The following is a 22,853-nucleotide window of genomic DNA, read 5'->3' as shown; positions in this document are numbered from 1 at the left end:
AGATGCCAGAACTGACACATAATTTATAAATTTTTTTTCTTCTCATGACCCTAGGCCTCAAGCTAAATAATGAGAAATTTAGTTTCTTGCAGCAATACTACTTCATGGTTATTGCTAACAGCATGATATATTTGAAACATTTAAACCGAATCTATTTTTATGCAATAATGCTACCACAGTTTTACTGAAGGGAATGGAAATTAAAAAAGAAAAAAAAAATAGGTGCCTAACCCACACTGGAAATTTACTAAGATGAAATAATTTTATGATTGCATATATGTGAATATATGCGTACATATCATTTTCTTAACAAACATTGGCAGAAATGTAGATTGGGAAGTAAAACAAGTCTTTTCTTAAGAACTTTTTAAGTTCTTAATAAGAATTTCATTTTTAGGAAGCTCTGCCTCCAAATTTTCCAAGAGTTGCCCTTTGAAGACGAACAGAAATCCATCTAGATGTAGTAGGCAGTGTTTCCCCAGGGAAGTGCACCACCAGTGTAATAAAAACTAGTTTTAGGCTACTTGCTGTTTTGTTTTGCTTTCTTATAAACTTGATTCATTTTAGGATTTTGATATTCATAGTAATCTCCAAGTGTAACCTTAGCTGCTGAACAGTTTGCCTACATCTAAAAAGGTCTCTAGGTCTTGGGAAAATAATCTGCCTATCTATTAAAATTGTGAAATAATTGTGCCCTCTTTGTAAAAGAAAGGGTCACTTCATCCACTGAAGGCAGTGACATGGAGTACAGCTTTTGTACAGAAGCTAGACTCAAGTCCGTACTCTCTACGTTACTAACCGGGCTCTCAAGGCAAGCTACTTAACATGTCTGAGCCTTAATTTTGTCCATTTGCTAAATGAAGGTAAAAAACACGTAAGTCAGATATTTGAGATTAAACAAAATGATACAGGTAGCCAGGATCAAATACACACAATAAATACTGGGCCTGGGTAAAATGTTAGTATCTTATCCCTACTTCATTTTATGTGTTTCTTCTCTAACACTTTTGAAGATCTCTGCTTCCTCCCTAGGTTCCCCTAGGGAACTATTTTTAACCACTCAGTGTTAAATCTTCTCCCTGCTTCTCCAACCCTCACTGAAATCAACTGTTTCCACAGCTAATCACACCCTGGGGAACTGCTTCCTTGCTTCTCAGGTATCAGCCACCAATTTACTAAACTCAGTTTTGGCGAGGTACTGGTAAGCAAGAATAAAAAGTTTGGTTTGGGATCAAACTAAAAGAGGAAATATTTGCAGGGTATATGTGGTTTTATGATACTACTTGAAACATGCAGTACATGCTAGCACCAATGTTTTCAATGAATCGTTCCTTCATTTCTTCACCATTGTATTTCTCTTGGCAGAGGTTACTGTAAACGATACAGTGCTTCTACGAAGAACATATAACATGAGTTTATGCTTGTTGGTAGAGGCACACGAAGTGAAAATAAATGATTTGTGTCAGGTCCTCACACATTTGAAACACTGTTTAAGGAGTAGAATTATATGAATTTGTTTTACATTAACATAATAGTTAGTCACTTTTATTTATTTACTTACTATGTGTCTTACTATGTGTCTGACACACTATTAAATGTTTTAAAACATGAATTATCATACTTTTGTAAACTGTTACTTGCGGGTATTATTTGTTAAGTATTTAACATATTTTAAAGGATATCCTAATTTATAAAACACATTGTCCATTGTCCATTGTCCTGAAACAACATAGTGATATAGAGAATATCTTTTTACTGATGTAGAAACTGAGGGTCAGAGAAATTAAGCAGCCTTTCCAACATCACATAGTATGTGGTAAGCCTGGATTTAAATCAGGATATATCTAGCTGTACACCTGATATGGTTTGGCTCTGTGTCCCCACCCAAATCTCATCTTGAATTGTAACTCCCACAATTCCCACTGTGTCATGGAAGGAACCTTGTGGGAGGTGATTGAATTATGGGGGCTGGTTTTTCCTGCACTGTTCTTATGATAGTGAATGAGTCTCATGAGATGTGATAGTTTTAACAAAACAGGAGTTTGCCTGCACAAGCTCTCTCATTTTGCCTGCCACCATCCATGTAGGCTGTGACTTGCTCCTCCTTGCCTTCCACCATGATTGTGAGGCTTCCCTAGCCATGTGGAACTCTAAGTTCTCCATTAAACCTCTCTCCTTTGTAAATTGCCCAGTCTCCGGTATGTCTTTATCAGCAACATGAAAACAGACTAATGCAATAGCCATGGTTTTTGGCCTCTTTTATACTGCCTAATTGAGGGCAGAAATGCAGAAGTACTAGAGGGAAAAGAAAATAGAAGTGTATCAAAATGCTAACAAGTTCATTGTAATGTGTATTCTAAAAACTGGAATGGTGCAGATATTAGTATGGTTTTGTGTAAAAATGAAAAATGTTATTTTAAAAGAATAAATTAGATTCACTCTAGGACAGAGTTGTCTAGAATCCCTTATATATATTTATTATTTTCATATAGTCTTTTTTTACATTAAGCTAAATAGTGATCTTTCTGGAACTTTTACCCATGGGTTTTAGATTTACCTATGGGACCTATGCAAACAATGGTTGATCTTTGCTTCTTGGGTGTTCCACAGTTAACACGTATCTCTCTGCTCCTGATTCTTTAAGTTTATTTTCCTTTTTTGGCTTGCCATGTCACTTTATGCTATGTCACTTTATTGAGAATTCACTCCCAAAGAACAAACTTCCAAATGAACTCATTGGATCTTTTTTACCCAAATTTCTGCTAGACCAAGTGTTCTGAAATCTGTATATGTATACTTGGCTTTTTCAAAGACAGAAAAGAAATAAACATTTAAATTTCTTACATGTTAACTTTTCCATTTGAGTCAATTGTATAAAGTTTGAATCAATTATATAAATATTATTTTTTCTATTTACAGCTATCATTCAAAGTGAACTTATCCTGTCATATGTTGATCTCACTTATCGTGTTCATTCTTTTCTGTATGAGTCAAAGATATGAATGAATTCTGGATGAGACACAGCCCGAAACTCAGGCCCTTTGGCTCAACACTAGGGACCACTCTCCCACCTGACCCCTCATTATTAGTCTTCAAAACTAGGAGTATTATCTCATGTGCATTTCTCTTTCTTTCTAAATGACAATCATACGTTTGTAAAGGGGTTCTGCTAAAATCAACATACTTCTGTATGATATTTTCCTAATCCTAAGAAACGTTGTTTGACATGATTCACTCAAAGAATTCATACTATATCCCACTGTAGATCCTAATCTTTTCTTTTTCTAATTTACCATTTCCTTAGCAATATGTTTACTGAGCTTAATTTTGATTTTCATCAAAAAATCACTGTAATTTTATCAGTTCATAATTTACTAAAGAGTTAAAATATGCAAAAGTTGTAGAAGTCTTATTTAGCTTGTACTAAAGAACACACACACACACACACACACACACACAAAATTCCCTAGCATAACTAAATCATAAAATGAGTTTTTAAACTGTGACAATATGGAAAGGGCATGTTCAATGCTTCAGTGGGAGTAATATATTGATTACAAAATACCGTATTTACCATTCTAAATATACACATGAGAAGTAAATTTACTGCAGTAAGACTAAGTGCATAATTGGGCTTATCAATTACTGATTTTTGTTACTTAGGAAGTTTAAATGGCTTATCCACTTTTATCAACTATAGCAATGTAAGTGTTAGTTATGTAGCACTTTACGGTTTGTACACAGTTGATATAGTCCTTATCTTATCTGATAAATAAGTGGCCACAAGATAGTATGACATGTACCCAGAGAAAATTTAATGTAAGGAAGACAGGCTTTGAAGTCAAATGCAGATTTAAAGCCTTACTCTACCCTTTTACAGGTCGGCAACCTTGGGCAAGCCATAGAATATCACTGAAATTTATGTGTAAAACGAAGATGTAAAACACCTACGGCACAAGGTTTTTAAGATGATTAAATGAGATGATAATGCACAGCATTCAGCATATGCAGTTCCTTCCTTTTTTCTCTTCCCCACGTTGAAGAACTTCATTCTGCATGCATTTTTTAGCAAACTTTAACTTTGGTTTACTGCATGCAAAAAGCCTATTTTTATGCATTCATAATTGTTGAGCTTGTCAGAACTATCTGGAGGCATGAAACCAAAACAAAGAGCATACATGCTCAGAAAAGATCCCTTTCTATACAGATATTTAATTTTCATGAAGGTTGCTCATTTTAATCCAGCAATAGAGTTGTGCTCAATAAAGAAGTTTATGAAACTGCAAAACAACAATATGTGATGAATGGTTAGAATGATGAATGAGCAATAAACAAGTTCAACCTTAAATTTGTACATTTTGGAAAAAGAGTTAAGCCTAGATTTAGAACAACAAAACGTAATGGGCGAGAGCAAAAATAGCAGAAAAGAGATGATAAGAAAAACTGAACACGTTTTTTATAAACAAATGTTATTTTTAGCTTTATTTAGAGAGGTGTTGTGCTGAAAAATCAAATCAATGCTGAAGATAATTTCATTTTTACTTGTATCCAAAAATTAAAATTAAAAAGTAATAATTTCATTTTAATACAGCACTAATAAAATGAACCTCAGTTAAAAATATTAAAATTCAAGAATTTGAAGCCTAAAGGGGTCTTTGGGATCACAGGATATTAAATCACATAATTTACCAGATGTGAGATTTAGAATCCCAGGATAATAACTACATGGCTGCTATAGACTGAATATTTATGTCCAGGACCACACATTTGGCTGGCAGTAACTATTTCTCACTATTTATGCCCAATTCAGCCAGGACAAATAACTTAATCCTGTCATCAGTTGCCACAGAAAATCCAATCACAGCCAGAATTTTATGACTTGTACAAACTTTGCTAAAAATTCAGGAGTCACAGATAGAGGAGGTGGGAAGGTGGTATAAGGTCCAGCATTCTGCTAATTTCGCCCTCCCCTCTTTTTCCTCTCTCCTTCTTCTCTTCGTTCAGGGTTCTACTCCAAGATCCACTCTTCTTTTTTGGGATGGAGAGTATATTGCCCCCCTCTCTGAAGCCTGAACCTATCTCTCTACATCAAGTCTCCATTTGGAACTCCTTCATTATCTTCACTGTGGAAATCTGTGCCTGTCTGTCAATAGTGGCCATTAGGATTTTATTTTTTTATATACGTTAAGTTCTAGGGTACATGTGCACAACATGCAGGTTTGTTACATAGGTATACATGTGCCATGTTGGTTTGCTGCACCCATCAACTCATCATTTACATTAGGTATTTCTCCTAATGCTATCCCTTCCCCAGCCCCCCACCTAGGATTCTTAACTATTACTGAAATCCTTTCCATAGTTGAAGGCCCACCTCAAATTTTCCTTTGTTCTGGAGCCATGCTTTATTCTTCCTAAATTACATGTGAGCGTCTCAATTTTTAAACTCTCATGGCATTTTGCACTTGCCTTGGGACATTGACATCCTGTGTGTTATTAGAATCACTGCACCCTCACTGTCTTTGCTCCACTGTACTAGCATTCAGGTTCCTAAAGAAAGGGGCCTTGTCTTACTAGCTTTGCATCACCCGATGCATTGCTGCTATGGACTGAATATTTGTGTCCCCTCAAAATTTGTATGTTGAAGCTGAATCCCCAATGTGATGATATCAAGAAATGAGGCCTTTGGGAGGTAGTTATATGATGAGGGTGAAAGTGGAATTAATGCCCTTATAAAGACATGAGGATACAAGGAGAAGATGGCCATCTGCAAACCAGCAATGTGGGCTCTCAGCACACACTGAGTCTGCCAGCATCTATTCTTGGACTTTCCAGCCTCCAGAACTGAAAAAAATCAATATTCATTGTTTAAACCACCCATTCTAGGGTAATTTGTCGTAACAACTCAAACTGGCCAAGATAACTGCTTTTCAGATAACAGATATGTTGTGGATTTGAATTCTCATGAGGATTGAATGTTTCCACTGGTGTCAGGGTCCTTTGTGAGCTTGGCTGGAAAAAATACAATCAAAAAACAAATGGCCCACAAATCTGAGGAACAGAGACAGTCTCAGAACCTGAAAGCATTTGTTAGGCTTTTGTCTCTGCTTCTTTCCCTTTCATGTTTGCAGATTATTTGCTTTGAGTGACCCAGTACCACCTGTTTAAAAATGGCTGGCTAACCCAATAAATATATACACCCACAATGTACCAACAAAAATTTTAAAAAACATTTTAAAAAATAAAATGGTTGGTGAGATTGCTCTGTAAATGCTATTTCCTGGTAGCCCTTAGCTGAGTCAAGCTACATCTGCCTATGTTCATGTAGACACATGTCCTTTAGCAATAGCCCTTTAGCAACTTTCCTTTAGCAATTGCTTGGGTATTATTTTATTCTTCAGTCATTTCTGTGCTTGGCAATGACCATGTGTTCTCAGTGATGCTGATGTTAGGGAGAGTGCAAATTCATAGCCTTGCTACTTAAAGCCGATGTGGTTTGTACATTGGTGGGAGCCATACAGAGCATAGCCACATCATTTGGTCAGGTGTTATCTGCCTTGTGGTCAAACTAGAGAACTGCTTCCTAAATTTTTGAAAATGTGTTTTCTATATTTATTACTACTAAAGCAATGACAAGGAAAATAGTTCACACACTAGGAATTATTTAGGAGATATGGAATGAATGACACACACTAATAATGAAAACTTTGAAGGAAAGTTATAGCAAGCCTGGGTTTTTCTCATTATTATTATCAGAAATGAATATTGAGTAGGGGAGGATTTGCTAGGGACGGTTTTACTTTTTTTCTATTATATGAGGTAGTTAATAATTTTTTTCTCCATTAATGTAACTTTATAATAGTTTTATAACTGTCAGGAAATGATGTAAATTTCATATTGCTACAGGGTCAGGCTTTTTTTTTTTTTTTTTTTTGAGACGGAGTGTTGCTCCGTCGCCCAGGCTGGAGTGCAGTGGCCGGATCTCCACTCACTGCAAGCTCCACCTCCCGGGTTTACGCCATTCTCCTGCCTCAGCCTCCCGAATAGCTGCGACTACAGGCGCCCGCCACCTCGCCCGGCTAGTTTTTTGTATTTTTTAGTAGAGACCGGGTTCCACCGTGTTAGCCAGGATGGTCTCGATCTCCTGACCTCGTGATCCGCCCGTCTCGGCCTCCCAAAGTGCTGGGATTACAAGCGTGAGCCACCGCGCCCGGCTGCTACAGGGTCAGGCTTTCTAAGCAAAGAAAATTGGCAACTGGGTGAAATGGTGATAGAATAGATAGCTCAGGAGAGATACAGAGATTTATCTCCTTGGGGCTTTGCGTTTACATTTCAAAGGAGGCTAAATCCCTGAGCTATTTTTCTTATATTCCAAAGGACTGTAAACACTTAGGGATCTTTCCCAGAGAAGATTCTTTTACATTAGGGACAACAATTTCTCTCCTTCTTTCCAGAGGGGGAGTATGGCAGCCGTCCAGCTCCTATATAGATGTCCAGAGTCATAATTTCAGGGGTTTGGCAGTACAAACCCCTGTAGGTACAGCTGACATCGACGTTCATTGCATGGCCTTGAGGGACTGGGGAGGGGGGCCCGGCCTGCTGTTACTGCTGCAGATCGTAATTCTGATCTAAAAACTTCATGCTTGTTTTCAGCATAAAAAAATGAATAGAGGTATTAAAAACTTATCAATAATGTATTTTCCCAAGCTAAAACCACTTACTATTGATTAGCGATTACTTTCCCCTATTAACCCCTTTTCATTTTCTTTCTGCTTCTTTAATGAAATTGCAAGTATTTGTTAAGTACTTACTAGTCAGATTCAGTACGAAGAGATTTACATGCATTATCTTATTTAATAATCACAAAAATCCTATGAAGAAAGTGCTTTCATTACCATTTAACGGTTGAAAAACTGACCAACAAACTTGACCAACACAGCCAACGCCTGATAGAGCTAAAATAGCCAGTGAATTAATAATTCTAATGTTTTTGTGTGTGTACATCTGAACTTGTGTTATTTTCACTGCTCTACACTACACTAAACTGTCACAGCCAACTGCTAACATGTCTCAAATGCTCTAATTTTAGTAAAACAACTTTATCTATTACTACTCTATGGTCATTTGTGTCTTTTATAGTATAAAAGCTACGGAGATGTCTCTGTAATAATATCCATATTCTTTTTCTTATTCTAAAGGTTTCTTACAGGTGTTAAGGGCTGGGAACTGGGTAGTTTGTTCTGGGAAAGGAACACACATGTTAAGATAAATAAATTCTTGATTCAGGATGATAACTTGGGATCAAACAGTGAAAAGGATTTTATATGTGTTGTTCGATGATGAAAGCCTTCAGGCTCTTTAAATTAGTCTTGCTACCCAGGATTGGCAGCATCAGCATCAGTATCATCTAGAATCTCGTTACAAATGCAGAAAAAATTGTAGGCCCCGCCCCAGATCTACTGAGTCAGCATCTGTATTTTTGTAAGATCCCCAATGCACATTAAAATTTGGAATGCAATTCTTTGGAATATATTTCCGACTTTAAAGCTTTCCCCTCTGAGTCCCACTGATAAAAGGTACACCCGGCTGGGTGCGGTGGCTCACACCTGTGATCCCAACACTTTGGGAGGCTGAGGCAGGCAGATCACCTGACGTTAGGAGTGCAAGACCAGACTGACCAACATGGAAAAACCCTGCCTGTACTAAAAAAAATTCAAAATTAGTCAATCGTGGTGGCATACGCTTGTAATTCCAGCTACTTGGGAGGCAGAGGCAGGAGATTTGCTTGAACCCAGGGGGCAGAGGTTTGTGGTGAGCCAAGATGCGCCATTGCACTCCAGCCTGGGCAAGGAGAGAGAAACTCCACAGAAAAAAAAAAAAGCAAACAAAAAAAGGTAAACTCAAACTGCTGCCCTGTTCAGGTAGCATGTCATAAAACTGCCTTCAAGTCCTGAGTCATTCACTCTCTGCTGCCTTGCCTTCAAGTCTTCTACAAGTCCCAAAATAATATAGGAGAAAGGTCTCCGGCCGTGTGATGCCGTATGACTCTGCGATACATAGGTGTTTACACAGAATGAATCCTAAGTATGATTTACACTAAGTGCAAAAACTAATAAATGCCAGAGCTATGTGCTGCTCCCTCTCTCTCTTTGAATAAAGAGTCTCCCGCAACCACCCTCAACATAGCTTTTGTAAACACCTTTATTCTGTAATTCCAGGATGTCAAGGTCCCATCCTAATCTTCTTCTTTTGTACTTTTCATCACATGAATGACATAGTTTCATTTGTTTTCCTAATTACTAGCAGAGGCTAAGAATTAACAAATGTATTGGATTATAGAGCTGGAGGAAACAACAAACATTGCCTTCTATGTCTCTGATCATTGGTTCTCAACTTCCTTTCCTATTAGGCTCTTCCTATCCCTTTAGGGCTCTGGTCCAGAAATAGTCAGGGGCAGCCAAGAGCTCAACTCTAGCATCGTAACAAGGAAAAGGACACCATAAACTGTCACAGCTGAGAAAAACCCAAGATGTGACAACTAAATATAATGTAGTACCCTGGATAGGATCCTAGATGTCAGGTAAAAAGTAAGGAAATATGAATGAAGAATGGATTTAATTAACAGCAATGTATCAACACTGTGCCTGACAGGCTATCCTCCATATGCTCAATGCATGATGTTTCTGATATTTATAATAAGGTTCTTTTAAATTCAATGTATATTAATGCAAAAGGCCTATGGCTTCAACACTCATTTATTGTTATGCATTTTATCCTTTTTCTGGCCCAGAGAGATACTTATTTTGTTCATGAAAGAGGATATAGCTTTTTAATTGAAAAGGTTAGCTTCTATGGCTTCAAATATTTAAAGCCTGAAATCATAGCATTGACTAGAAAATCTTCCTCTTACTTATTTCTAGCTGGTCATGAATTCGTCTAGATTTATATACTTCATCTGTCTGGAATCTTTTGCCGGTCCTGTTGCCTCTTAGTTTTGGTTCTTGTTACTCTTCCTTATTTTTATTGTGATAATTTGCTTTTTAACTAACATTTATTGTGTGCTTACTGTGTGACAGGATCATCTAAGCAATTTATATACATTGTCTCATATTACAAATCTGAGTAATACCAGGTAATATCCTTAATTTCATGAAAATCGGAAGTCCAGAGAGATTAAGTGACTTGTCCAAGGTCACGGAGCTGCCCAGAATAGCAGAGGTAAGATCCAAATCCAGTTGTATGTAATTCCAGAGCCAAGGGCTCTTAAATAACACAACATGCTATCTTTTTAGCCCCTACACTATATGGCTAAAAGATTCTTCTCTTTGTAGGCACATAAGTTCCCAACCATTCTCCATGTGATGCTAGAAATATCTCGCTATAAAGCAATCTCATCAAGACACTGCCTTAGGCAAAGCCCTTCACAAGTTCCCAAGATGCCAAGAATAAGCCCAAATTCCATGGTGTAGCACACAAGACTCCCTCTCCTCTCTCTCAAGCCTTGTTCCCAACTATTGGTAGTTGATAATGTAGGCATTCAATCATGTTTTTAAATGAATGAGTAAGCATTCTTAAAATTGTCCACTGAATTGAGGTTTACGTAGGCTTATATAGGGGTGGAGGTGAAAAAGAAAGATGACAGCATGGAGAGAGAGAATTATTATTTATATTCCCCGTTTGTTATTTATATTCCCCTTTTCCTTATCTTTTCAGCTATCCCCATTCCATCCCACTCACTATACATTTATTTACAAGAGTGTTTTTCATATCACAAAAAGATCTGTAACTTGAGAGAATTACTTAAAGCAGGAAGTAAAAGCTCTGTACCCCAAACAGCACACCACATACCTGTTTTCCTTTACTTAGAGTAAATATTATTGTGCTGATTTTGCCACATTCTGCCTCACTTGAAATAGTACTTGAAAAAGACTTCAAAACGGAATCTATCTAATTGGAAAAGAAATTCTATTGAATTGGCCTATAAGACACTCAATAAATCAGATTCACAAGGTTTGACTCTCTGCGGGCACCTATGATATTTTATCTACAATGTGTTATCAAAGATAATTTTTGCCTCCTCTAGCTCAGAGAACTATGAGAGGATATAGATGCCCTTTCTATCAACATGTATGAAAATTTAAGCAACACAATAACCTCCAAGGATCTTTGAGTACAAATCCTAGCAAACAGAAAACACTGAAATGCAGCAGGGAGGCAAACACTGTTAAAAGTCTTACTGATTTGTATACTGGGTTGGACTGCCTCTATATGCATAATGCATAGTGTTTTTCATATGAAGAGGGTTTATATATATAATCATTCATTCATTAAGAGAGTTTATATTGCATTAGTTAACAGAGTTCATTTAAATCCAATGCATATTAGTTTTTTTTCTATAAAGCATATTAGTCTTTTTCTATAAGACAGAAGATTCAAATTTATGAAAGAGACTTACCAAATTAATGATCAAACAGAATGGAGGAAACAGAATGCTAAGATTTGTTGGTCATGATTAAGGACACATGGGTTTTCTTCCTCAAAAGATACCAATCTAAATTAACTAAACTTGTTCATGTAATATTTTGGAGGAATTTCACTTTATTATTTTCAAACATATATGAGGTAACATAAAATAAACTAATGAATAGATAACCTTACTTTAAAACCAGCATATTAATTTCTCTTAGTACATATTTTTCCCTACCAAAAAGCAGTTATCTAAGCTAAATTGCTGAACCTAATATCTTCTGTGTCCTGAAATCATGTTTCAGTTATAAACCCACATATAATATATTTTTTTCATATTGTACTAATACAAAGACTTTTTATCTCAGTTGGTTCAGATGATCACAAAATTTGAGTTAGTGAATTTTAAAGCTGTTTACTAATAACTTGCTTGTATGTAGACGTACACATAATACATAGGGAATGTATCATGAATGGTCACTGTAACATTTATAATCTTCAGTTGGATTCACAGCTTTTAACTATAGTAAAAGTAGTTTCAAATCTTTGGTAGAAACAGCAATAGAAGCTTTCCCCCCCAATTGTGTCTGGTTTTTACCTGTTTTTCCATTCTCATAAGTAATATTCTTTCAGTCATAACTGTGAACATGCTCAAAATTTCATTGACAAGCATAAATCCTGTAGTATTTTTACATAAATATCCGGACTCGGTATGGTTATGCACACCTGTAATCCCAGCTACTCCGGAGGCAGAAGGCTCACTTGCGCCCAGGAATTCAAGGCTATAGTGAGCTATGATTGTACCACTACTCTCCAACTTGGATGACACTGAGACTCCATCTCATAAAAGAAGAAAAAAAAAAAAAACTAAGAAAACATATATCCTTAGGTACAAAGTGGGAAGAAAAGCAAATTTTAAAAAATCAAGAGATACCAATAGTTTCATTTCTGAACGTGAGCAAGTTCCTAGAAGTTCTTTAAATTCCTACTCTTAAAAAAATGAAAACATTGGGAAATGTAGACATATTACTTCACTATTCAAATCACCATTAATTCGATCTATAAATGTTTAAAATAGAGTAGATCTTGCTTAATAATTTCTCATTTTATTCCCCTCATCATTATTCAGTGAAATGGGAAGTTCATGGTGGTGTTAGCAGGTTAAAAGGGCAAGTTTTATTTGCTAAAAGCAGTGAAAGACTAATTTTAATAGGGATTTAGGAAATTTCAAACAGGATCATGCTTATTTCTCAACCATGAACAATGTCCATTTTAATTATTCCATGAATTAAACCAGTATAGGTTTAATTGGGCAGTTTAGAAATCATTAAATAAATTGACAGATATAATTTGTTTTTTAATACGTTGTTTAAGGTATATACCCAAAGGATTATAAATCATGCTGCTATGTAAAGACACATGCACACGAGCAAGGCTGGAGTTGTGGCACTATTCACAATAGCAGAGACTTGGAATCAAACCTAAATGTCCATCAGTGACAGACTGCATTAAGAAAATGTGGCACATATACACCATGGAATACTATGCAGCTAAAAAGGATGCTATTTGTGGTCCTTGTAGGGACATGGATGCAGCTGGAAACCATCATTCTTGAAGGCAAACTATCACAAGAACAGAAAACCAAACACCGCATGTTCTCACCATAGGTGGAACTGGAACAATGAGATCGCTTTGGACTGGAGGGGAACATCACACACCGGGCCTATCATGAGGGGGGAGGGGGAGGATTGCACTGGGAGTTATACCTGATGTAAATGATGAGTTGATGGGTGCTGACGAGTTGATATTGCAGCACACCAACATGGCACAAGTATACATATGTAACAAATCTGCACATTATGCACATGTACCCTAGAACTCAAAGTATAAAAAAAAAAAAAAAAAAACGACTATTATGCTGCAGCTCAAACGTAATACCAAAACCATTTGCTCAAGGAAACCTCGATGTTACTGACATTTCTTAATCCATTTATCATGGCCATGATGAAGCTGTATTGATTCTAGGTTGATTCCTTCTGACAGAGAACAATAACACAAGCAGGGCAAAAAAAGAATAAGGCAAGTCTATAAAATAAGGTGCTAATGCTATAAAACTAGAGTTGGTAAGTTTATTTAACAAATTATAGACACTACAAATCTATAGGGATATCAAGCAAACACATTTTTTCTCGTTCAGAGTATACCTCCGGTTGCTTGGTAAAGTTTAAAGTTACATAAATGATTGGTTAAAAAAAATCTAATTTCTCTCGAAAGAAATAAAGCTTTCATATTAATTTTAGAGTTGAAAGTAGTTTCAGCCTGTGGGATTTCCTTAATCTTATGTTTTAAAGTAGATATTAAATGAAATAAATGAAAAATGTTGTAAAATAAAATCCCAATCAAATATCCCTCCAACAAATATGCACATGGAGATGTAGACTGTCATAAACATGTATTGAATCCCATGGTCTGATTAATACACAAATGAACCAAAAAATTAAACTTGAAATCTTGATGTCCTCAAATTCCACTATCTTAATAAAAAACTACATATTGGGTACTTATACAAACTTTGAACCACTCTTCAAAATCTGTGAAATGCCCAGGTCCATTTAGGGACTTTTGGCTTTCATGTGTAACAAGAAACCTCAGCAATGAAATAATTTTCCCTAAACATTTTTGTGACCCAGAAAATGTAAAAAGTCATCAAACTGTCAAAACAAATTTCAATTCAAAACAAAGTCGTAGTTCTCAAGAATTTAATTTAATTAGAACCCTCAGAGCAGCTATCTGTTTTAGTTTCTGTGCTTATAGACAGTGACCTGCATGCCAAGATAGTTTTGTTGATCAAATCGCAGAGACTCCGGCTTTTCCATGAAGAACCTTCCAGCTTGGAGAGAAGGTTCCAGGTCAATGGTGACCTAGTTTCACATTGCAGAGTGTGCCACCTCTAGCAAGATTGGTTTTTTCCTTTTATTTTTTAACCTCCTGTTACAGTATTTTTACTTTAGAGTTATCTTTTTTATTAAATGAGAGGCGTACAAGTTATGTGATGATATTTTAAAGTGTCTGCTGTGCTGCAATTAAAAAGCAGTTAAATATGTGTCTTGCTTTTCTCTTTAGAGCTTCCAAACTAGTTATTACTGTTTTAATTTTGCCTACTACTGAGAAGAATTCCCAGGGAACCCCTAGTTCTATAGGCTCTCTTTTCAATATGTAAGCAGCCTGGGGTTAGTAAGATACAAATTTGTATTTAACTGTGCATCATTAAGCTTGGAATGTTGAAGGTATTCTATCCTGCAAGCAGGGCAAAAGACAAGATCATTGCATTGGATTTTAGAATTTGCAATTTTACAGACCATCACAATTTCAAGAGAATATTTTAGGGACTATTTCCCAACTTAATATTTTGACAAGTAAAAGAATTTTAAAAGAACAGACTTAAACAAAAACCCCAAACTGATACCATATACTAAGCAGTCATTTCACAAAAGACCATTCATTTTAACACAAGGAGAGAAGGAAAGAAGGAAAAAGGGAAGAAAGAGGGTGGAAGAAAGAGCAGAAGGGAGAAAGAAAGAGGGAGGGGACAAAGGAGGAAGAAAGAAAGAAAGAGAAAAGGGAAAAGACAGTCACTTTAACTAAGTATAGTCTTATGAAAAACTACTGTTCTTTTATTATTGGATCTTTTTCTATCTTTTTCTATTGGATCTATACCATCAATGGTATAGACTAGCACTTGGGGAACCACTCAGTGAGATCTCCATCAACCGTCTAATTTCATTTTTGTTTTTGAAAAGACAATTTGACCTGAAAATAAATGTAAAGGATGGGCTCTTTACTACTGGCCAGTTTACTTAGATTCTTCCCTTGGCTTTGACACTATTTACAGTATGACCATGAATAAGTCATTCAACTTTCAGAGACTTAAATCCACTCACTCTATAGAAACGTTATAAGCATTTATTAAATTTATTAAATCCAATATGTTAGTCACCTAAAAGACGGACAATCTGTATATTAAAATGCTTGAGATGTATTCATATTAATCAGATTTAGAGAAGTTGTGGCCAGGTGTAAAGGATGTTTGGATTGAATCCTGGCAAATGGGTAGTTAATCAGAAGGCTAAAAGAGGTGGAGGTATCACTATTCTAGGCAGAAGGAAAAGCCATGATACAGCACACAGAATTACAACTTTGGGAAACCACAAACAGTTTTTAGCTTGGCTGGAGTGTAGGGCTGAGGTCTGCAATAAAGCTGATGAAAGGTAAGCGCAGTTTGAAAGGTCTATAGAGTAACAACCTTATTTTGTGGAGAGTGGGGAACCACTGCCGGGTTTTAAACAGGGGATGATTTGATCAGATCCACAAAGGTCAAGACAAGAGGCTTGATTCATATAAGTTCCATTAGAGCAGGTACCATGGTGCTTCATTCATACTCTATCCTTAATTCACAACCACAACAAGCTCACTAATATTTACTGAGAACTTGCAAGTTCTAGGCACTAATGTAAGTACTTTAAATACATTACCTCACTTATACCTCACCACAGCACTTTCAGTAAGGAACAGTTTTATTTCCTTTTATAAGGAGGGATACTAAGATTTGAGATTCTAATTACTTTGTTTATGGTCTCATAACTAGCAGGAGGAATATAAAGGTCCAACTTAGACTTTAGATTCTCAAGGCCAAGTTCCTCATCATTGATTCACCTGCCTTCCTGAGCAAAAGAAGGAGCTCAATAAACACCCACTGAATGACTACACAGCTTTCATGGCCTTGATCAAAATAATTTAGGATCTTTGAGTGCTAATTTTCTCTTTCCCTCTGGCAAGTTGAATCCTAAACCACTCTGAAGAGACAATAGCTATACATTTTTAAAAACCAGGCTGGGCGCAGTGGCTCACGCCTATAATCCCAGCACTTTGGGAGGCTGAGGCAGGCAGATCATGAAGTCAGGAGATCGAGACCATCCTGGCTAACACAGTGAAACTCCGTCTGTACTAAAAATACAAAAACATTAGCCAGGCATGGTGGCGGACACCTGCAGTCCCAACTACTTGGGAGGCTGAGGCAGGAGAATGGTGTGAACCCGGGAGGTGGAGGTTGCAGCGAGCTGAGATCGCTCCACTGCACTCCAGCCTGGGCGACAGAGCGAGACTCCGTCTCAAAAACAAAACAAAACAAAACAAAAAAACCCAGCTTCTCTGTATATACTAAAACTTGTTACATTTTCCCTGATACTTAATTTCAATATGCTAAATTATAGCTTAATCCACATTCCTTGTTTATTATTGGTAGAAATGAACATCTGGATACCTCCTCTTGAAAACAATGTGGGGAAGCATGAGGGTCAATAAATTTCCCCTTAATCATTTTCTCCTTCATGCTGCAAATATCAATTCCATTAGTCTTTTCATAAGCTAATCTGATTCCAAGGAAGGTGAAAAACAACTCTGAAAAATCTATTATTTATGTATCTAATGTCCTGTAATCGAATCCAGCCAATTGATTTCCCAGTTAGAGCTGAGACAATTCATCATCTAGAATGTTCATAAAAATTGTATAAGATTTAAACATATTTTACACGCATAACATATTACCTCTCTCAATCTATTTCATTCTTCTTTAAAAACGTATCATTACTTGACAGTGTGTTAAATACCTGATTGTATATTTATTGCCTGCCTTCCCCACTAGAATATAAGCACCTGAGGGTTGGCCTTAGTTTAGTTTAATCGTTTATTCACAGGACTTTGAACGTAGCCTGGAACATAGTAGGCATTCAATACATATTTATTTAATTCATGTATCTGAATCTAAATGACTATAAATGGCTGGGTAAAGAACATTGGATGATTAATCACAGACTGTGTCTTACAAGAAGGTGTTACAGTGAGATTAGTTTAGATAGGATAAAAGGGAGAGGTTGATCCATGAAGACAAACAAGATTAAAAGGGACAAATAGACTGTCAATTCCCATAACAAGGTGAGAACCTGAGAGGGAGAGATTTCAACTGAAGGAAAGTTCCAGAGGTATTATTCAAACACCTGTTAGCCAAGGAGCTCCCTGTGGGACCCCCTATTCAGGAGCCCTGCTGAGGAAAGGCTAAACTGAAAGCTTTTCTGGCTTCTCTACTAAGTTGCAGAGAGCATTTACGTGGCATAAGTCATAAAAGAGGACTTTAAAAAAATAAACGTAACGGTTGTAATTATCTTACTCATTGTTTTCTACACCAGGTATTCCAATCCTTCTCTAATGGCCTATAGATAGAAGAATCTTTTAGCTGTATACTTACAGTGGAGGATAAACAGATAGCATGTTGTGGTGTTTAAGAGCCTTTGCTCTGCAATTACATTAAACTGGGTCTGGATCCTATCTAGGCTATTTGGGGAAGCTGTGACCTTAGACAAATCTCCTAACCTCTCTGGACTTCTGATTTTCATGAAAGTGAGGTCATAACCCTGTGTCACTGAGCTTTGTATAGTGAGATAATGTGTAAAAATTGCTTAAAGATCCTGGCACACAGTAAATGTTAAGTTCGTCCTCCAACTGAATTCTGAGTAGATTCCATCCTCTCCTCCTCCACTTCAAAGGACAAGATTCATAACCCTTTCTAACTATCCTCTCTGCCCTCCACAGTTATTTGGCACTTAACTGTGTGCCTCACACTGCACTAAATGCTGGGATTAATGAGATTGCAGGCACTATTCCCTCCTCCTAAGAACTGAAAAGCAGTATGGAGACAGACATGCCAACATAAGAAAACAGGAGGCACAGGGAAGTGCAGATGCCGGGGGAGCTCATACACAAAAACAGAGGAGAGTGCTGAGGGTGTCTTGCTCTATGGAGCCCATAAAGGGCCTCCCAGCATCTACACAATCTGAGGAGATTTCTCCTTTTGTGGATTCCAGGGCACTCTGACTCTCTCTTGGCTCCTGCTGCCCCCTCCCTCATTCCTTACACACCACCCTCTCCCCCACGTCCATGGCATTTAGGGCATTCTGTGTTGTCTATTTTGCTTACCAGTGTGCTCATTTCAACCAGGCACGCTCTTTCCCAACACATAGGATGGCTGCCTTGAAAGCAGGGCTCTCTGTTTCATTTTTCTTTCTATTCTGAGCAGCATCTTCCATGAGGCCTTCACACAGCAGGGATTGATCAGGGACTAATCAGTGTTCGGTGTTTCACTGAATGATTCCCGTTGTGGGGATATTCATTCAAGAGTGGTCCTATTTCCTAACTGTCCAGCGAAAATCCTCCGTATAGAAAGACATCAGGAGCTTTTACTAATAGTCGCAGAAGCTGGACCGAGATATGTGAATTCCAGCTCCAGTTCCCTGAAGTGAGGAATCAATATCACATAGAACCGTATGCCTTAGGGAGCAATGGTACATGCTTGGCTCCTGTGTGCACAGTTTTCTTTACTACCTCCATGCTTAATTTACAATATTTTTCAGAAGTCCTTATATGTAGTTCTTTGAATTAAGGGTAGTGAAATAAAATGATTATCACAAATATCTGAGTCTACTATTTGGCTTCATTATCTATCTTTAAGTAGGGGCTGTGATTTTGAAGGATATGTTTCTTATGCACCCTGTCAAACTCAAATGGTTTTATCTAACACAAACAATAATTGGAGTAGTAAAAAATTCCACTCCATTTTCTTCTATTTACCTATTAGTGCTACTCCACTAAGTTAATGTTTTTTATTCTAGCTCTAATTAACAATTCTATTTTTAAAAGAATAATAGAAGTTTAAGTATCTGAAGGATTTCAAATATCAAGTCCAGTGATTTTTCAAACTTCAGGTCATAGCCCATTAATGGACTATGAAATAAATTTAGTGAGTTGAGACTGTATTTAGAAAATGAAATAGAATGTTCCATTCTATTTCATATTCTATAGAATATTCTGTTCTATAAGTAATCAAAATAGATAGTAATAGAAATGCTTTTAAGCAATTTCATCTGCGATATATTGGTATTTGCATGTGTGTATATCAGGCGGTGTTGTAAAATGTGGTAGGCAGAATTCTAAAATGATCACCAAGATCTCCCACCCCTCTGGTGTACACGTCTGCATAACTCCGGGGTCTGGAATTTATGACGGACTTTATTCCCGCGATTAGGTTGTGTGGACCTTAAGACAGAAAATCTGGGTGATCCTGACTCAATAACATGAATTCTTTAAGAGCAGAGAATATTCTTGGTTGGTTGAGACAGAGAATCCGAATGAAAGAGATTTGATGTGAAGTTCTTTGCTTGAAGGTGGAGGGGGCCACATGACAAGAAAAGCAAGCAGCCCCTAGGAGCTGAGAGTGGTCCCTGGTTGACAGCCAGCAAGGAAATGGGTAGCTCAGCCCTACGACTGCAAGGGACTGAATTCTGCCAACAATAAGAATGAGCTTAGAAGCAATTTTTTCCCCTGGTTGAAACTCCAGATGAAAACACAGCCCAGCTACTACCTTGACTTTATCCTTGAGACAGCCTGAGCAGAGAACCCAGTCACACCGTGTGGACTGACCTAGAGAACAGGGAGTTCATAAATCGGTGTTATTTTAAACAGCTAACGTTGTGATAGTTTGTTTCATGGCAATAGAACACTTGTACAGTACTTTCTATGGTCAGCTGTGATAATAAAAAGAGAGTAAGATGAAAAACAACTCTGAAAGACATGATTTGGTTTATCTCTTTCATTGTACACATGTAAAAATTAAGGTCAAATGATGGTAAATAATTTGTGCCAGATTACACAGTTAGTGATGGAAGCAGGGCAGAAGATACTCTTTCCTGAACCACAGTCTGACATGGTGATTACTTTCCTTTTATCTGAAGATTCATTTATTTCACATCAATAGTGACTAGCTTTCCCCTACTTATCCTAAATCAATGGAATTTTATTATACAGCCATCCCTCCATATCTGTAGGCTCTGTATCTATGGACTCCACTAACCATTGATTCAAACTATTCCAGAGCAAAAACAATGAACAGTAACAACACAATATAAAACAATACTGACTACAAATACAGTATAACAACTATTTATATAACTTTTACATTGTATTAGATATTATAAGTAACCTAAAGATGATTTCCAGTATACAGATGGATATGCATAGGTTATATGCATATCCTATGCCATTTTATATCAGGAACTTGGGCATTGCAGATTTCTGGTATCTGTGAGGGTTCTGGAACCAATCCCCTCTACTCCCTGAATACTAAAGAATAACTGTACTTCTAAGAAAATAATTCTAGAAAAGCCACTGCAGCCACTAAAAGACACTTCAATGGCTGCAACATGTTTCTAGTTATTATTTTTTATTTGAAAATCCTTTAAAACCTAAAATTCTTGCTTGAATGTCTGTAGTAACTATAGTATAAAACTTCATTGCTAAATTTAAATGTACTTTACTTGGCCACAAGAGGGCTCCTAGAGTTTTCCAGGAGTGTAAACTCGAAACAGATATTGAAAGGTATCTTTCAATGAATGAGCATATCGGTTTGTAGACGGCTTCGTTGGCAAGGCTTCCTTCAGTGAGATTCTCTGGGACTTGTGGTAAAAATATCACTCCACTATATTATCCATAAAATCTCCTCCAGCTGGCCGGGCGTGGTGGCTCACGCCTGTAATCCCAGCACTTTGGGAGGCCGAGGCGGGCAGATCAAGAGGTCAGGAGATCAAGACCATCTTGGCTAACGCAGTGAAACCCTGTTTCTACTAAAAATACAAAAAAAATAGCAGGGCGTGATGGCGGGCGCCTGTAGTCCCAGCTACTCGGGAGGCTGAGGAAGGAGAATCGCCTGAAACCGGGAGGGGGAGGTTGCAGTAAGCCGAGATCGCGCCACTGAACTCCAGCCTGGGCGACTGAGGGAGACTCCGTCTCAAACAACAACGACGACAACAACAACAACAACAGCACTACAGCTTATTGTTGCACAGAGGGGATGGCAACTTTGAGTCAGAGAAAGCCTGATTCTGACAGGCCACAAGAGAAGGTAGATTTAATTTGCAGAGCCTGCTATCTACAGCTCATGACCCCATCTTTAAATGATCTATGGCTGTATCCTCATCTATAAAAATAGGGTGTAACACCTACCCGTCTGACCTGTTGTGAGGGTGAATTGAGGATAGAACCCAGGAGCTTAAATTTCCCCTGGCATATGAAATTATCAAAAAGTGAAAATTTTTATTGTTTATTACTAATACTTTTACTAAGAGACATTGAAGTACATTTGTTTTGTAAAGGGAACTTTCAATACAGGTGATTACATGGTTGCTAATATGTCAGCCTTGAAGGTAATGTTTCCAGTTCCAAATTACTAAAAGGGTTATATAGAGTATATTTAACAGTTCAGAGGTCTCTTTTAACACAATAGACACGCCACTCACATTGATTATGAAGCAAACTGTTACCAATTCAATAGAGAAGAATTCACAAGTGGTGGTATTATTTAAAATAACTCATTGTTCATCTTTCTGCAATCCACCCCTTTTGACACTTCTATTTTCTAGACTTAGCCCATTATTCATGGCGGCAAAGTTGGTTAGTATCTCTCCTTTTTTTTTTTTTTCTAATTTTTAAGGACCATTGAGTTTGTAGGATAAGCTTTATTTGCTGAAGGAAAAAATACTAACCATGTCTTTTTAGCCAATTAGAAAAGCAATAGAAGGCGACAGACATGTTGCAGAGGAGAAGAGGATATTGGTAATTGGACAGAGTTATATAGACTTTGTGAGCTTTTCTAGTCAATTGATTTGAAGAACTGTGCTAAATTTTAAAAATAGAAATATGTGCTTGTCTACACTTTTATTAATTCTCATTACCTGACTATGGACAATCTCACTGACACCATGCTTGCTGCCTTTCAGAAAATGAGACTTGACCGTCTGGAAAAAGGAAGCCTGAGAATGAATATATAAGAAGAGGACATAAAATGGTGGGAAGAGAAAGCATGGTTTTAGCAGCCAAATTCTGAAATAAGGCTAGCCCTACATGGAGGCATTTCTTCAGCCTGAAGGAAGGAATTTAACCCAAAGACATTGGAAAATGACTTGACAAAGTCACACAGGAAATTGGTATAGGAATTAGAACTAGAAATCTGGTCTCCTGATGATCATTTCTAGGAATGGCTACTAAAATATCAAAGAAAAAGATTTAAATAATCTTAAAATAAACATTCTCATATTGGGGTGGTGAGGATGGTTAATTTTGAAGAAAACAGGCCCTCTTTGATGTAACACTGGTTAACCTATTAAGCCACAGTCTCTACTATTACCGCTTTTGGATGTGACCGAATCTCTCCAGATTGAAGTAATAAGCAAGGCCAAAGCAGCCATTCTCTTTTTGGGTGGATTTGTCTCCCCTATCTCATCATTCTT

General features: G+C 37.2%; 1 protein-coding gene across 6 annotated transcripts in view; it reads right to left on the bottom strand.

Moving 5' to 3' along the window:
* OXR1 (oxidation resistance 1) overlaps positions 1–22,853 on the bottom strand; it is a 466,073-nt gene that overhangs the window by 209,270 nt on the left and 233,950 nt on the right. The window lies entirely within an intron of this gene.

Source organism: Papio anubis, chromosome 8, assembly GCF_008728515.1.
Source record: "Papio anubis isolate 15944 chromosome 8, Panubis1.0, whole genome shotgun sequence".
Lineage (NCBI taxonomy): Eukaryota > Metazoa > Chordata > Mammalia > Primates > Cercopithecidae > Papio > Papio anubis.
Note: the sequence above shows the minus strand (reverse complement) of the source record. Positions and strands in the feature narration are given on the sequence as shown.